We start from the raw sequence: 17,696 nt of genomic DNA on the forward strand, positions 1-17,696 counted from the left end.
CACTAAGAAACTAAGTGGGAAGCATACAAGTTAATCTACTGTGGTCCCAACGAAATAAAGTCTGGACCTTCAGTGACCCCGGATATGATTTGTTGGTGATTTGGATTTCTTACTTCCTTCCCTGGAGAAGAAAATACCTACCCACTCCAGTATTCTGGCTTGGAGAATTCCATGGACTGTATAGTCCATGGGGTTGCAAAGAGTTAGACATGACAGAGCGAGTTTTACTTCTTAGAGAAGGGTCTTAAATGCTCATTTTTTATTAGTCTCATGCAAACCAGTAAAATTAGATATATCTTTCCTATATTTAATAGGATCAAGTGCTGTCATTATTATCATTTTTAAGGCTTTATTTTTTATAGTGGTTTTAGGTTCACAACAAAAGAAAGGTTCAGAGATTTCCAATACAGTCCCTGCCCTAACACGTATATAACCTCCACCCCATTATCAACTATCCCACCAGAGTGGTGTATTTGTTATACTGATGAAGCTATACTGACACATTGCAATCACCTAAAGTCCGTGGTTCACCACAGGGCTCACTCTTGGTGTACATTCTATGGATTTGAATAAATATGCAATGGTATATGTCTATTATTATAGCATTATAAAGAATATGTTCACTGCCCTAAAACATGATCATTTTTATATTTCTAAAACATAGCACACAGTTAAATCTTTTCACAAAGTAATTCATTTTCATTCAATTCTAAATAAAATGTCTCGCACAAAAAATTAGTGGATGAAAAGCAACACTTTGAGTGAGATGTCTCTGTGTGTTTTGATTGTAAGAATTATTAGCTCCTACATACCATAAAGTCAGGCTGATATTTCATAAACATCAGTACAAATGGTCATCTAGTGGTTAAGATTCCGTGCTCCCAGTGCAAGAGCACAGGTTCAATCCCTGGTCAGGGAACTAAGATTCTGCATGCCATTCAGTTCAGTTCAGTCGCTCAGTCGTGTCCGACTCTTTGCGACCCCATGAATCGCAGCACGCCAGGCCTCCCTGCCCATCACCAACTCCCGGAGTCTACTCAAACTCATGCCCATCGAGTCGGTGATGCCATCCAGCCATCTCATCCTCTGTTGTCCCCTTCTCCTCCTGCGCCCAATCCCTCCCAGCATCAGGGTCTTTTCCAATAAGTCAACTCTTCACATGAGGTGGCCAAAGTATTGGAGTTTCAGCCTCAGCATCAGTCCTTCCAATGAACACCCAAGACTGATCTCCTTTAGGATGGACTGGTTGGATCTCCTTGTAGTCCAAGGGACTCTCAAGAGTCTTCTCCAACACCACAGTTCAAAACCATCAATTTTTTGGCACTCAGCTTTCTTCACAGTCCAACTGTCACATCCATACATGACCACTGGAAAAACCATAGCCTTGACTAGACAGGCCTTTGTTGGCAAAGTAATGTGTCTGCTTTTTAATATGCCGTCTATTTTGGCCATAAATTTCCTTCCAAAGAGTAAGCATCATTTAATTTCATGGCTGCAAGCACCATCTGCAATGATTTTGGAGCCCAGAAAAATAAAGTCCAAAGAAAAAAAGAAAGAAAAGGAAAAGTGAACATTTTAAAGATATGACACATCATAAATGCAATAAAATGATTACTATAGTTTTCAAGAACAATGACTGAAATACTCACCGTGGCTCTCAGAGTCCTCTAACTCAGTGCCAGTGCTTCTGCATGCAGCAGCCAAGCCTGGCACTGTCAAATCATGTGCTTGCTAATGGCTATCCATTTTAAAGGGCATGTTTGCATGTGTGTGTGTGGGGGGGGGGGTGTATTTACTGAACTATGCAATCCTTTCAGATTTGCTTTAATATTTTTTGTTTTCATTTGATTTTACCATCTAATAAGGCAAGTTCATGTGTGTGAGTGTGTGTCTGTGTGTGTGTGTGTGTTAAATTTTTACTGGAACAGCTTTGTTTTACAAAGTTGTATTATTTTCTACTATATGAGAAACCCATAATTCCAAAAGATACATGCACCCCAATGTGTATTGCAGCACTTTTTACCATAGTCAGCACATGGAAGCAGCCTCCATCAACAGAAAAATGGATAAAGATGAGGCACATATACACAATGGAATATTACTTAGCTATAAAAGGATCAAAATTGTGCCATTTGCAGAGATGTGAATGGACCTAGAGACTGTCTTACTGAGACAAGTTCATATTATTCTATTTTGTTTCCTTCAAGTTAAGCTGGGAGGCAGGATTTAGCAGAGAATAGTCAGAGGGGAACCAGGACTGGGACTGAAGCATTTGTGCTCCATGCCAATTCTTGCTGACTCTGTTCCACACTGTTACATAAAATATCAGTTTCCAGCCATCGAGGAGGAGCCAGCATAAAACCAGAAAATCACAAGCAGGTAAAGAAGTAAACCTCTGACATGTTCAGTGCATGTTCTGACTAGTGAATGGGTGCAAATTTCAGGACAGGCCAAAGAGATCATCAGTTTAGGTGTATATCTGAAAAATAATAGTGAGGAGTAAGGGATAGAGTGATTAGACAATGGTGGCAGGAATCAGAGCAAAGGGGAAACACTGATTGTGGGGAAGAGCCAGAAAAAGAAGAAGAATCAGGGGATGAGACAGGACAAACCTCACAAGACAAGGGTGAACGAAGACCCATGTTAGGGATAAAGAGTAGTTTATCCCAGGGTTTCACTAGAGAGTTGATCTTTCTCTTCTCCAGTCCTCATATTATCGCTTACTCCAATCCGAGAAAGAGAATGTAATTTGGGGCTGTAAGTAGGGGTGATGGTGTGTCCTGGACAGAAAATGTTAGCATAATAATTAGGGCAATAAGCATCACAACATCACCAGCATCAGTGCATACTCACTGAATATCATTAATCCATGCTCTTTTCCTTTTCCTACCCCGATGCTTTGTAAATAAGAAAGGTGTATGTATAGAATACTGTGCCTCTGCTCCCTTCAATGTGTCCCCTTTTTGGATAAGAATTGGGCCTGAACCAATGTTTCATAAAGCAGAGACCAGTGAAAGAAGAGGATCCCCCAAATATTAGAATCCTCTCATCTCTGAGAGAAATGCATTTCTGGAACTTGAGGTTTCTCAGGAGACAGAACTGGACAGAGGCAACTGACCTAAAACCCAGTCTTGAATGGGAGGCAAGAAAAAGGAAACTGTTCAGTTGGGCTTGAAAACTTACCTTTTTTCTTTGTGGAAAAAAAAAAAAGAGCTATGAGCTCTTGCTCCTTCAATTCTGATTTACTATGACGATGAATCATGCTCTATTTGCAACATGTACATTGTACTCCAAATAGATCCACTCTGCTTTCTGTCGCAAGACCTATGAGGAGAGAAGATACTCCATAGACACCAACCCTTCCTATAAGGCCTGAGTTAGACACTTCAAAACGGTCTGTAATACTGGCAGAAAGATTCTTACTCTGCTCTTATAAATTTATAAAATAAATAGGAAATATTCTCACTAGTCTGTGATAAAGCTATCTCTAAATAGCCAGACCATTACCACAAATCATTCCCTTGCAGAGCATGTGAATTAAACATTCCCCCTTCCTCCAACAGATATTTATAAGGATTTCATGAAAAGTTCTTTGCCGAGGCTTTGAAGGAAAAATGTCTTCATGCTTCCCACCCAACCCTGAAGGATTTGCTAAGTGAGCTATTTAATTCAGATAATCCAGAATCACAGCAAACCATGAGGCCAATTAATCCCAGACAAGAGTGTTAAATGGGAGATTCTGCCCAGAGAGCCCTCCTCTCATCCTATTCTTTTTTTTTTTTTCATTTATTTTTATTAGTTGAAGGCTAATTACTTTACAGTATTGTAGTGGTTTTTGCCATACATTGACATGAATCAGCCATGGATTTACATGTGTTCCCCAGCCTGATCCCCCATCCCGCCTCCCTCTCCATCCCATCCCTCTGGGAATAACTGAGAGACAGAGAACAGGCTTGCAAAGATCCTTAGAAATTATCTAAGGATAATGCATGAGCACTTGTCTCATGCATCCAACCTGGGCTGGCGATCTGTTTCACCCTTGATAGTATACTTGTTTCAATGCTATTCTCTCAGATCATCCCACCCTCACCTTCTCCCACAGAGTCCAAGAGTCTGTTCTATACATCTGTGTCTCTTTTTCTGTTTTGCATATAGGGTTATCATTACCATCTTTTTAAATTCCATATATATGTGTTAATATACTGTATTGGTATTTATCTTTCTGGCTTACTTCACTCTGTATAATGGGATCCAGTTTCATCCATTTCATTCTCCTAGTTTCATATTCTAGAAACTGTTACTCTTAGATATATTAATTATTATATAAATCCTGATGATACCAGTGAAATATAACTAATGACAGTGAAAACTACTAATTTAAATTTCTATAATTCCTATAACATTTTGAAATCAGTCACTAGGATATAGGAAGGAAGAAGATAAAAATGGAAAGAAAAATGTTTTTACATACTTTTATATTTAAAAGAACTTCTTAAAATATGATTTACATACAATAGGCTGCACTATTTTAAACATACAGTAAATAACTTATGACAAATATATACACTCATATAAATGCCACCACATGAAAGGGGAATATTAATTTTGATCTTCTAGTCAAAGGACCAGACTATGGTTTTCTGTATGTCTTCTCTTCATAACTATATTCTTTATTTTTCCTTCCGCTCTTTATTATTTAGTATTATAATATGGTTCCTTCTTACGTAAGACAGACAACCCATTCCATTCTCCTCTCTAGCCTCTGGTGGTTATATATGTTTCTACACTTATTTATTTATTAGCTCAACAGGTACTTGACCATTTAGACTATGCCAGGTGCTATTCTAGGCACTGAAGATGTAATATTATTCTTAAGACACAAATTCTTACCATCATAACCAGAAAATAAAATGAATAAACTGTATGACAGGTTATAGAATGATAAGTGCTAAGGAGAAAAATTAAGCAGAGATGGAGAAATAGGAGATAGAGAAGGTTACTGGATGGGCATTGCAATTTTATGAAGTAGTCTGAAAAGTCAGTATTGCGAAGATACATTTTAATTATAGCTCAGAAGTATTGAGGGGATAAGCTATGAATATATCCAGAGGAAGAATAACTGAGAGACAGAAAACAGGCTTGCAAATATCCTTAGAAATGATCACAGCAAGAGGACAAGTTACTATCTTTAACCATAAAAAGTTGTTAACAGAAGAGAATATAATCAGATCTTACACACTCTGATTGTCAGAATCTGAAGGTCCATGAGTGCTGAGATTCCCAAAGAGACATATCATGCAAAACATCTCAAAGTGGCATCATATGAGTTCATCTGCCACAGTTTACAGTCCAGTTTTCAGATCTATAGGGAAGTCAGTCAGTACAGTCAGTCAGTTGTGTCCGACTCTTTGTGACACCATGTACTGCAGCACGCCAGTCTTCCCTGTCCATCACCAACTCCCGGAGCTTGCTCAAACTTATGTCCATTGAGTCTGTGATGCCACCGAACTACCTAATCCTTTGTCATCCCCTTCTTCTCCTGCCTTCAATCTTTCCCAGCATCAGGGTTTTTTCTAATGAGTCAGTTCTTCCCATCATGTGGCCAAAGTATTGGAGTTTCAACTATAGCAAAATAGTCTTGATTATATTTATTCTCAGAGATAGACTCAACATCTGTTCCCTTGTGGGCTGGTTCCTACTGTTAATACTCATTAGTTAACATTACTCAAACAAAAATGTAAATTTAGTGAGATACATGAAAAATATGAGCTTCTCAGGTGGCACAGAATCTGCCTGCCAATACAGGAGATGCAAGAAATGCAGGCTTTATCACTGGGTCACGAACATCTCCTAGATAAGGAAATGACAACTCACTCCAGTATTCTTGCCTGGAGAATTACATGGACAGAAGAGCCTGGCAGGGTGCAGTCCATGGGGTCTCAACACAGTCAGACATGACTGAGCAACTGAGCACACACACACACATTATGACATTAGTTCTATTTTATTTGTCAATTATTGCCTTTTTCATATGTATGATCTCATCCATGAGATGTTACTATTTACAATATAACTCTAACAGCTTTATAAAATGGTCATCCATTCAGAAGTAACCAAAGATTAGGGAAGTATCCATGAACTTAAAATACAAGAACAGTAATATATAAAAAGCTAAGAAATATGAAAATGATAATCGGCATGATGAACAAAACATATTAATGTATATATAGAGAAATTATGTATCAATACAATGAATATCTTTGTTATGAATAGAATTATCTGATTTGAATAGGAAGTGAGGCGTTATTTCCCTGTACATAGTCAGGCAAAGGAAACGCTAATTTTTAAGAGTATTAAAGAGAGGAGACAAGCACCAAATAGAGGCTTAACTAGTTGATATTTATGCTCCTTGGGGACCATAGGTTTCTGGGTGTGACATTATGCTATTGACTTTTAAGCCAGAAAGTATAAGATATAGACACAGTCATTGCAGATCTGGTTTACCAACAAAATGGATGATAGAAATCAGGGACAAACTATTAAACTTGAACAAGAAACATAAACAAACAAACAAAAAATGATGCACAAAACCAGAAGGTAAATGTATAGAAAGAACAGGATATGGCTCACAAGTAGAAACATCAAAGCAGACAGCAGAAGTGAGGAGTGGGCTTGTGCCCCCACAAAGATGATGGAACTTCGGTTTCTTTCTCTGAGACATTGGTTAAAATAATACAGATTTTGCTGGGTGCTCATTCTGCCTGTTCCCCTAAATGCTGGACTGGAACACAGTTATACTGTCCACAATAGAATGAGAACATTTTTTGTTTTCCATCAATCCAATTATACTTAAACTCTGACAAAATGAGCAGTTGGCATCTTCTGCTCTTTGCCATCTCGAGTCAGACTTTGTTGCACCATAAATTTTTCATGGCCTGTTTGACTTCTGCATTCCTCAGAGTGTAAATCAGGGGGTTGAGCAAGGGTGTCACAATAGTGTAAAACACAGCCACCATCTTGTCCACTGGAAATGCAGTTAGAGGGTGAACATATATATTTATACACAGAACAAAGAATAAGACAATAACAATAATGTGGGAGGTGCATGTGGAAAGGGCGTTCCTTCTTCTGTCTGTGCTACAGTTAGTCAGAGAATGTAAAAAGAAAACATAGGAGACAAGCAGCAACAGGAAACTCACCATGCAATGACCCCACTGTTAAACACTATGAGTAGGTTGATGACATAAGTATCCACACAAGCTAGTTTCAACAACGTCTGCATATCCCAAAAATAGTGATCAATAACACTGGGGCCACAGAAGGGTACTTTCAAAGCCAGGAGAATCTGTGCTGAAGCATGGATACAAGACCCCATCCAGGCCAGTTTCACCAGTGAGCCACAGACACACTGGCTCATGATGGCTGTGAATGCAGGGGCTTGCAAATGGCCACATAGCAATCAAAGGACATGAGGACAAGTACCAAGATCTCCATGCACCCAAAGAAGTGAAATGCAAAGATCTGGGTCATGCACTCATTGAAGGAGATGGCTTTCTTCTCAGATACAGAATCTACAATCAACCTAGGGGCAGTGGGTTGTTGAAAAACAGGCATCAAAAAAGGATAAATAGAAAAAGAAGAAGTACATAGGGCTCTGAAGTGTCTGGCTATATCGTATGGTCATCACAATTAGAAAGTTTGCCAACAGAGTCCCAAGGCATAGAAATAAGAAGGTAACAGATACTACTTTGTCCTTTAGTAGATTCTGTGTTAACCCAAGCAGAATGAACTCATTCATACTGCTGTCCACCTCCATGGTTATGGTGAATATAGAACAGACACAACTGAGAAGTGGTTCATCTGCAAAAAAAAAAAAAGTTGGAGAAATGGTGACTTAGCAGTTGCAGTGTATTTGGATGCAGAATTGCAATTTTTAGAGTTCTAGTTTCATCAAATGTATAACTTAGTGTTTCTCAGTTTTCATACACTATACTCACTCAGGAATTTTTTTAAATGTTGACATGCTTTAAACACTGGCATTGATTCAAGGTCTTCTTATGGGTTGCCAATTTTTTTTAGGGGGGGAGCAGGGAAAAGCTCTCAAGTGATTGTGCACACTACCATGGTCTGAAAACTAGTGAATTTGTTTATGATCTTAGTCAGATTATTTTAATGTCTTGATGCTCTTTCCTTATATGACAGAGAATCTAACAGATACATTATTAAGCATATGCATATGATACATATATGTGCATATAATTTGTATGCACATCAATTACTGAATAATAATACCCTTACATAACTTAGAAATAATATATTTGGAGATTCTTTCCTGAGTGAATACACTTCTTGATTTGAACAACAGTTTCTAGCCATTATTCCTGATCTCTTCAGTATCTTTGTTGGGTTATACTTAAGAAAGAAGCTTATTTTTCCCTCCTTAGGCTCACTGCAACTCTAACTTTACCTTCATTGCCAGCTAGGGAACATGAGATATTTAAGCAAATCATTGAGGCTAGCAATATTTTGGAAAATTGCTATTTATTTGACATAAACCATTACATTTGTTAGATGCATGCTAGTAAATTTCACATTCTGTGGACTCAACCTGTTATTTCACTTTCTATATTTCTGTAACTTGTGTACTATCCTCTTTCATATCTGATTCTCCTACCACTGTCATCTAGAAGATTGCATTCTTTCAATTTTTATCTCTTTAAAATGTAAGTTTAAAAATTTATTTCAGAAATTCAACATAAAAATATATCTCCTTGCTCTCCTTTACTTTTTCCTTATGTAAGTATATCTATATAATTTCAATCATCTTATATTTTCTGATTTTCCTTTTTTTTTCCATTTATTTTTATTAATTGGAGGCTAATTACTTTACAACATTGCAGTGGTTTTTGTCATACACTGAAATGAATTAGCCATGGATTTACATGTATTCCCCATCCCGGTCCCCCCTCCCACCTCCCTCTCCACCCGATCCCTCTGGGTCTTCCCAGTGCACCAGGCCCGAGTACTTGTCTCATGCATCCAACCTGGGCTGGTGATCTGTTTCACCCTAGATATACATGTTTCGATGAGGAGAACATAGGCAAAACACTCTCCGACATAAATCACAGCAGGATCCTCTATGATCCTTTTTTAACTTAAAAGCCTTTTCTCTGTTAGCTAAACTGTATTTGTAGTGTAACTATCTACTTAGCAATTATAAATAGACATGATGGTAGTCACTCGGTCATGCTTGACTCTTTGTGACACCGTGGACTCCACCAGGCTCCTCTGTCCGTAGTGTTCTCCGGCAAGCATACTGGAGTGTGTTGCCATTTCTTCCTCTGGGGGATCTTCCCAACCCAGATATCAAACCCAGGTCTCCATTGCAGACAGGTTCTTTACCAGCTGACCACAAAATTAGGGGAGCTCAAAATTAATGTATCAGAATCTTAAAGTATAAATTCTACCATTTATTTTTTGTTTTTCCAAATTTTCATCTTAATTAAAATATTTTTAATAAACTCTTCTCATATAGCTTGTGCTTATTTTAATAGTTTAATCAAAGGTATGCCAAGGGGATTGCTAATATAAATATCACTATTTTAAGTCACATGGACTGTGGCCCACCAGGCACCTCTGTCCATGGGATTTTCCAGGTAAGAATACTGGAATGGGTGGCTATTTCCTTCTCTGGGGGATCTTTCTGACCCAGGAATTGAGCCTACATCTCCTTCATTGCAAGCATGTTCTACCACTGAGCCACCAGGGAAGCCCATAATTATTGACACTATTCTCAAATAATCTTTCGATTTGGTTGCTTCAATATTTCTTAGAAAATTAATTATTGTATGGGTATATCTGCATAATAAAATTTCCAAAACTTGCAATGTATTACAGGGTGAGAAAAGTGCCCTTCAAAAATTCATACTTAATAAATCCCATGGTGGTGTTAACCACTCAGTCCTGCCAGACTCTTTGTGACCCCATGAACCCAACCAGGCTCTTCTGTCCTTGGGATTCTCCAGGCAAGTGGGCTGCCATTCCCTTCTCCAGGATATCTTTCCAAGCCAGGGATCCAACCCAGGTCTCCTGCATTGCAGGCAGATTCTTTACCATCTGAGACACCAGGGGAGCCCATAAACCAGAAGTAAAAGTTAGTTCCTTACACATTCTGCTGAGTTTTCAGATATATATCTATATATACTGTATGTATACACACACACATATATGTGAAATATTTTTATGTACAAATTAGGTCATTTTCCATTGTTTATAAAACTATAGCAATATGGCATAAATTATAAATAAAAAATTAACTTGAGGCATTATTATATTTGCTTAGTTAACAGAATTAAAATTATGAAATATATATTTTGATTAGCAATAGAGTATAACATTTTTGTATATTTTAATTTATTATATTTCATTTGTTTTGAATTTTGTATGCTATGTCTGTTTAATTTTTGATATCTTTAAGTTTTGAGCTCTTTTTTTTTTTCAACATTATGCAATAAACTCTATCAATTTTACACTCCTGTTTCCGTTTTAGTCAATCATGCCTTTAAAATTTAATGTCAAATGAGCAAATTTTAACATGAATTTTGATGTACACTTCCTCCTTCTGATTAATCATCGATTCTTTAGTGATTCAATAAAATCACTGCTGATGGTGATTGCAGCCATGAAATTAAAAGACACTTACTCCTTGGAAGGAAAGTTATGATCAACATAGATAGCATATTAAAAAAGCAGAGACATTACTTTGCCAACAAAGGTCCATCTAGTCAAGGCTATGGTTTTTCCAGTGGTCATGTACAGATGTGAGAGTTGGACTATGAAGAAAGCTGAGCACTGAAAAATTGATGCTTTTGAACTATGGTGTTGGAGAAGACTTTTGAGAGTCCCTTGGGTTGCCAGGAGATTTAACCTGTCCATGCTAAAGGAGATCAGTCCTGGATGTTCATTGGAAGGACTGATGCTGAAGCTGAAACTCCAATACTTTGGCCACCTCATGCGAAGAGTTGACTCATTGGAAAAGACCCTGATGCTGGGAGGGATTGGGGGCAGGAGGAGAAGGGGATGACAGAGGATGAGATGGCTGGATGGCATCACCGACTCGATGGACATGGGTTTGAGTAAACTCCAGGAGTTGGTGATGGACAGGGAGGCCTGGCATGCTGTGATTCATGGGGTCACAAAGAGTCAGACAAGACTGAGCGACTGAACTGAAATGAACTGAACTGAATAACACCATCAACTCAGTCATCAAATGTGTACTGAGAACCTGCTCACATCTGGAGTCAACTTACAGAGCATGAAAAGGTGTCCTCAACCTCCTCACAACGATTCTGGTGGGATACCATTTCTCTATGTAAGATTCTTAATCATTGAAAAACTACACACAACTCTGCAATAATACTAAATGAACTTTAACTCGATATCAGAAAGATCCTAGAAAATAAGTTGATTGGTCGTTAAAGGTTTAAACATGGGAAATAAGTGAAATTATGGTTTAATTGAGTTAAATTGCAATTTCCAAAAAGTTCTCTGAAAATTAAATATTCAAAAAGTTTATACAGGGTTTCCCTAAGTAAGATAAAAATATCAATATCAGTAAATCAAACTATTTAATTCTAGTAAAGTTACACATCTAAACAAAATTGATTTTCCATGCAGTTGAGCTAAAATAATATTAGTTCACTATGAGAAACTAGATATATCAAAATAATTACAAACTCTGATTGGAAGTTGCAATTTTCTCTGCTGATTATTAAAAAAATAAAATAAATCAATGATTATTTAACTTTAGTACATTAGGTTTCCAGTAGGGGATAAAAGCAAAAGAGGGAGCCCTTTGCTATGAGAAGAAGAGGAGTTAGGATAGAAGAATGATTAAATACTTTTAGAAAGGGAACATTCATTGCTTCAGGGAAAATAGATGCTCCCATCATTAAAAACTGCACTCTCCTTAAATCCAAAGGTTTTAAGAGGCAAATTTTGGGTAGGTAACAGATAACCATGACATCCAGTTCAACTAGTTCTATTTTATTTTAAGTATGCAAAGAGAAAGTTTGGAGGACATAAAAAACAGAAAAGGATCATTGACAGGATGTGTGCATTAGTTTAAATCAATATTACCTGAGAATTTTATTATTGAATTCAGCCATTATCTCCAAACTTTTCTGGACCACCCTGCCTCTTTGATTTGGGAGGGCATCATGGTAGTAGAAGGTCTTTTTCCTTCCTTGATGCTTACATTTTACTTTTACCTACTGAACTGTTAACTGATTCAAATATATTTGGTGCCAAATTTTTTCCATTCTTCTTGTTAAATAACCATCTGCCTCTACCTCCTATGTTCCATATTGTGTGTGTGTGTGTGTGTGTGTGTGTGTGAGTGTGTATGATTGAATAAGGCAATTCAAGATTAAATATTATTCTTTTTCCATAATCTTATCATTCAAACACATTTTTTCTTGTGCTATTTCATTTGACATACACATTTTTTTTGCAAGGAAACTGGACTGGCCATGAGATTCATCCATTTCTAGTTACAAAACATGACCTGTGATACAGAGTGTTTTAATTAAGGTACTTAGGGTAGAGCTAGAAAGGGATGTTACTACATAGACTCTCTCTCAGCATTCACCCTACATCTCATGTAAAATATCAAATTCTAATCATCACATAGATTGCATCTTAGAAAAGAGAAATCATGAGTCATGAGAGAAGAATTGCAATTGATACCTTAAATTTCTGTCCTGACTCCAAAACTAAGTGCATTAGGCTAATATTAAAGCAAAAAAAAAATTAAGATCTAACTAGATAATAGTGAAGAGGAGGAAAGAAGCAGCCTAATGTAGTCAGAACAGGAGAGAGGAGTGAGCGGGTACCAGGGAAAGAAGAGTCGGGGATGGGATATAGAAAGACATAGAGTGGGAAGGAGAGCAAACATCTTAGAGAAAGTCATTTTATCTGAGATTTCATCCCACAGTTCAGCTTCTTTCTTCCTGAACAACCACACCATCACTTACCCCAATTAAAGAGAGACTGTTGTTGTGTGTTGTCTCAAGGATTGTCAAGGATCTTGAAAACCCAGGTGTGTAGAAAGTGGAGCCCAATTTCATACTCTGTCCCAGAAAGATCAGCACTGACCATAGACTTTGAACCAGGAGCTCCCCGAGAGAGAAACTTCTGCCAAGCTGGCCTTCATTCCATGTGTTGCATCCTCTGTGAGCAGAGATGCATTTGAAAGGTACTTCAACTATGTGCTGAGTCCAGGGAAGGCCTAGGAAGCCTGGACCACCATAATTCTTCATTGGTAGAAAAACTCCGCAGGAGTGCTGTCATTTGTTAGAAGACAAACTGAGTATAGATTCCAAGAGATCGGTGTTTATGGCTCAGATGATAAAGAATCGCCTGCAGTACAGGAGACCTGGGTTCAATCCCTGGGTTGGGAAGATCCCTTGGAAGAGTGCAACCCACTCCAGTATTGTTGCTGGAGAATCTCATGGACAGAGGAGCCTGGCAGGCTACAGTCCATGGGGTCACAAAGAGTCAGACATGACTGAGAGACTAAGCACAACACAGAAGAAAATATTTCAGACCGATTGAGAAACTTGCCTCTTTTCTTAAAACCAAACAGATGACTTCCAACAGAGTGTATGTTTCATATCTTCAACTTTCATTTACTTAGAAAGTGAATTTTGTGAAGCTTGAATAAAACACACAAACTATACTTCATTGAGATTTGTCATTGCCTTCTATCACAAGTGATGTTGGGATGTAAAGAGTTTATGAAGAAAAGGAACTCTTCATGTAGCCATAATTCACACAGCTCCTTTCTGGAAACAATGGGTCAGACAGAACAGCAAGGTCTATATAGGAGCAGGGAGAACGCTCTGAAAATGGAGTGAACTTCTTAATTTAGTTCTTGGAAACTTAATTGGAGTAAACTATTCCTAAACTCTGAGGCCTAAACTCAGGCCTACAGAGCAATAGCTTTAGAACCTAAACATATATCTCTTGTTGAAATTTAATAAAAGGTGTTTACCCACCTCCCTCCCCACAAAAAAAAAAAAAAAAAAAAAAACTTCAACAACCCAGATAATCATGATGTTGAGAAAACGCACCTAGAGCCAGACATCCTGGACTGTGAAGTCAAGTGGGCCTTAGGAAGCATCACTATGAACAAAACTAGTGGAAGTGACGGAATTCCAGTTGAGCTCTTTCAAATCCTAAAAGATGATGCTGTGAAAGTACTGCACTTAATATGCCAGCAAATTTGGAAAACTCAGCAGTGACCACAAGACTGGAAAAGGTCACTTTTCATTCCAATCCCTAAGAAAGGCAATCCCAAAGAATGCTCAAACTACTTCACAGTTGCACTCATCTCACACTTCAGTAAAGTAATGCTCAAAATTCTCCAAGCCAGTCTTCAGTGATATGTGAACCGTGAACTTCCAGATGTTCAAGCCAGTTTTAGACAAGGCAGAGGAACCAGAGATCAAATTGCCAACATCTGTTGGATCATCAAAAGAGCAAGAGAGTTCCAGAGAAACATCTATTTCTGCTTTATTGCCTATGTCAAAGCCTTTGACTGTGTGAATCACAATAAACTGTGGAAAATTCTGAAAGAGATGGGAATACCAGACCACCTGGCCTGCCTCCTGAAAAATCTGTAAGCAGGTCAGGAAGCAACAGTTAGAACTGGACAAGGAACAACAGACTGGTTCCAAATAGGAAAAGGAGTACATCAAGACTGTATATTGTCACCCTGCTTATTTAACTTATATACAGAGTATGTCATGAGAAATGCTGGGCTTGATGAAGCACAAGCTGGAATCAAGATTGCCGGGAGAAATATCAATAACCTCAGATATGTAGATGACACCACCCTTATGGAAGGAAGTTATGAAGAACTAAAGAGCCTCTTGATGAAATTGAAAGAGGAGAGTGAAAAAGTTGGCTTAAAACTCAACATTCAGAAAACTAAGATCATGGAATCTGGTTCCATCATTTCATGACAAATAAATGAAGAAGCAGTGGAAACAATGGCAGATTTTATTTTTTTTGGGGGGGGGGGGTCCAAAATCACTTCAGATGGTGACCGCAGCCATGAAATTAAAAGACACTAACTCCTTGGGAGAAAAGTTATGACCAACACAGACAGCATATTAAAAAGCAGAGACGTTACTTTGCCAACCAAGGTCTATCTAGTCAAGGCTATGGTTTTTCCAGTAGTCATATATGGATGTGAAAGTTGAACTATAAAAAAAGTTGGGTGCTGAAGAATTAATGCTTTTGAACTGTGGCATTGGAGAAGACTCTTGAGAGTCCCTTGGACTGCAAGGAGATCCAACCAGTCCATCCTAAAGGAAATCAGTCCTGAATATTCATTGGAAGGACTGATTCTGAAGCTGAAACTCCAATACTTTGGCCACCTGATGCGAAGAGCTGACTCATTTGAAAAGATCCTGATGCTGAGAAAGATCGAAGGTGGGAGGAGAAGGGGACGACAGAGGATGAGATGGTTGGATGGCATTGCTGATTCAATGAACATAGTTTGGGTAAACTCTGGGAGTTGGAGATGGACAGGGCGGCCTAGTGTGCTGCAGTCCTTGGAGTCACAAAGAGTCAGGCGAGACTAAGTGACTGGACTGAACTGAACGGAACCCCCAACTCCAGTTTCTAATAGCTCAAGAAAAAGAAAACTTTTCCTTCAGATTCAGAAAAACTGTGAGCCGTAAAGATATTTAAAGATATTTAAGAGCAAATGAAGAGTAATTTCAAATTCTGGCTGTTTTCGTGCTAATAAAATAATTAGATTGTGAATTATTATTTCCTCCTTTTGTGTGTGTTTCTCTTGTTGAATTTCATAAATTAACCGAAAAAAATAGCGTTGAGTTTTTCACTCACCATCTGTCCCTTTCCCATGTATTTATCAAAAATTTTCTTTTATTGGATTTATGATGCTGCTGTCGTGTCCAACTCTGTGCGACCCCATAGACAGCAGCCCACCAGGCTCCCCCATCCCTGGGATTCTCCAGGCAAGAATACTGGAGTGGGTTGCCATTTCCTTCTCCAATGCATGAAAGTGAAAATTGAAAGTGAAGTCGCTCAGTCATGTCTGACTCTTAACGACCCCATGGACTGTAGCCTACCAGGCTCCTCCATCCATGGGATTCTCCAGGCAAGAGTACTGGAGTGGGTTGCCTTGGCCTTCTCTGTGGATTTATGATAGCCTAAGAAAAAACAAGTATTCTAACATGAGCTTCCTATGGAAAAATCAATTTTATACATGAAACATATGTGAGAATTTGGAAAAGCAGCAATAAAACACTGGAGACTAATATATTCTACAATTATTGAATTAGGAGTTTCTTATTGTTTCAATTAATTATTTTGAAACTATGAATGTGAATATTGAAGCCCTGACAAAGCAATTTAAAAGTTATCAAAATGCTAAATAAATACCAATCTGTTAGTAACTATTCACCACATATTATTTTATAGGCCTTTCTTTTTCATCAATGAGCTGCAAAATTTATTAACTTTTTTCTCACAATCTAAAATAGATGTAATCCTTCCTATGTATATAAATAATCACTTTCTTGGCATCCTGAATATCCTAAGTGACCCTCTGCTTCAACAGATTCCTCATAGCTTTTTTCACTTCTGTGTTTTTCACTGTGTAAATGATAGGATTTAACATGGGACAGAGGATTGCAAAGAACATAGTCACCCACTTGTCCTCAAGGTAAATGGCCACAGGACATGTGTAGGTGAACATACAAGGACCAAAAAAGAGAACCACTACTATAAAATGGGACACATGTAGAGAGGGCTTTTTGCCATCCTTCAGAGCCATGGAATTTCAAGGAGCTCAGGATAGCTATGTAGGAGGTGACTAGGATGACAAAAAGAAGCAAACACATGCCCCCACTGTTGGCTGCTACCACTATTCCCAGCCTACAGCAGTCGCTGCAGGCAAGTTTCAACAGTGAGAAGAAATCACACAAAATGGTCAATGATATTGGGACCACAGAATGTCAAGTCCATTGAGAAAAGGATCTGGACTGTACCACGCAGGATCCCTCCAATCCAGGCCACCACCACCAGGAGCTGGCAGAACTCCTGTCGCATGATGGTTGCATGATGACTGTGTAGTGCAAAGCGTTGCAAATGGCCGCATAGTGGTCATAGGCCATGCCAGTGAGGACAGTGATCTCTGATCCTCCTATGAAGTGCTCCAAAAAGAGCTGAGTTTGGCAGCCACCCCAGGAGATGGTTTTCCTCTGGTACAACAGATCAATCATCATTTTGGGCATGCTCACAGAGGTGAAGGAAGTATCTAATGAGGCCAAGTAAGTGAGAAAGAAGTACATGGGAACAGAAACTGTGGGACTGAGGGAGATAGTGATGACAATGAGCAGATTGGCCAACACAGTAAACAGGAAGATGAACAAAAAGACAACAAAGAGTATTTTCTGCAGGTGTGGATTCTGTGGGAGTCCCAGGAAGACAAATTCAGTCACTTTGTTGGGAGGCCCGAGGACATCCATTCAGTAAGTAATACCTTTCTGAGCCTGTATTACCTACAAAGAATAAAGAATGATACTTGTTAATCATGAAAGCATTGTTATCTGACTGTCTCAGAATAAAAACAGTGCAGTCACGGTGACAGTGGAGCATAT

At 38.4% G+C, this 17,696-nt stretch overlaps 1 pseudogene; it reads right to left on the reverse strand.

The window, feature by feature from the left end:
* Positions 1-6,902: 6,902 nt before the first annotated feature.
* Positions 6,903-7,816, reverse strand: LOC139037045 (olfactory receptor 4C11-like; annotated as a pseudogene).
* Positions 7,817-17,696: the final 9,880 nt, after the last annotated feature.

This window comes from Odocoileus virginianus, chromosome 2 (assembly GCF_023699985.2).
Source record: "Odocoileus virginianus isolate 20LAN1187 ecotype Illinois chromosome 2, Ovbor_1.2, whole genome shotgun sequence".
Taxonomy (NCBI): Eukaryota; Metazoa; Chordata; class Mammalia; order Artiodactyla; family Cervidae; genus Odocoileus; species Odocoileus virginianus.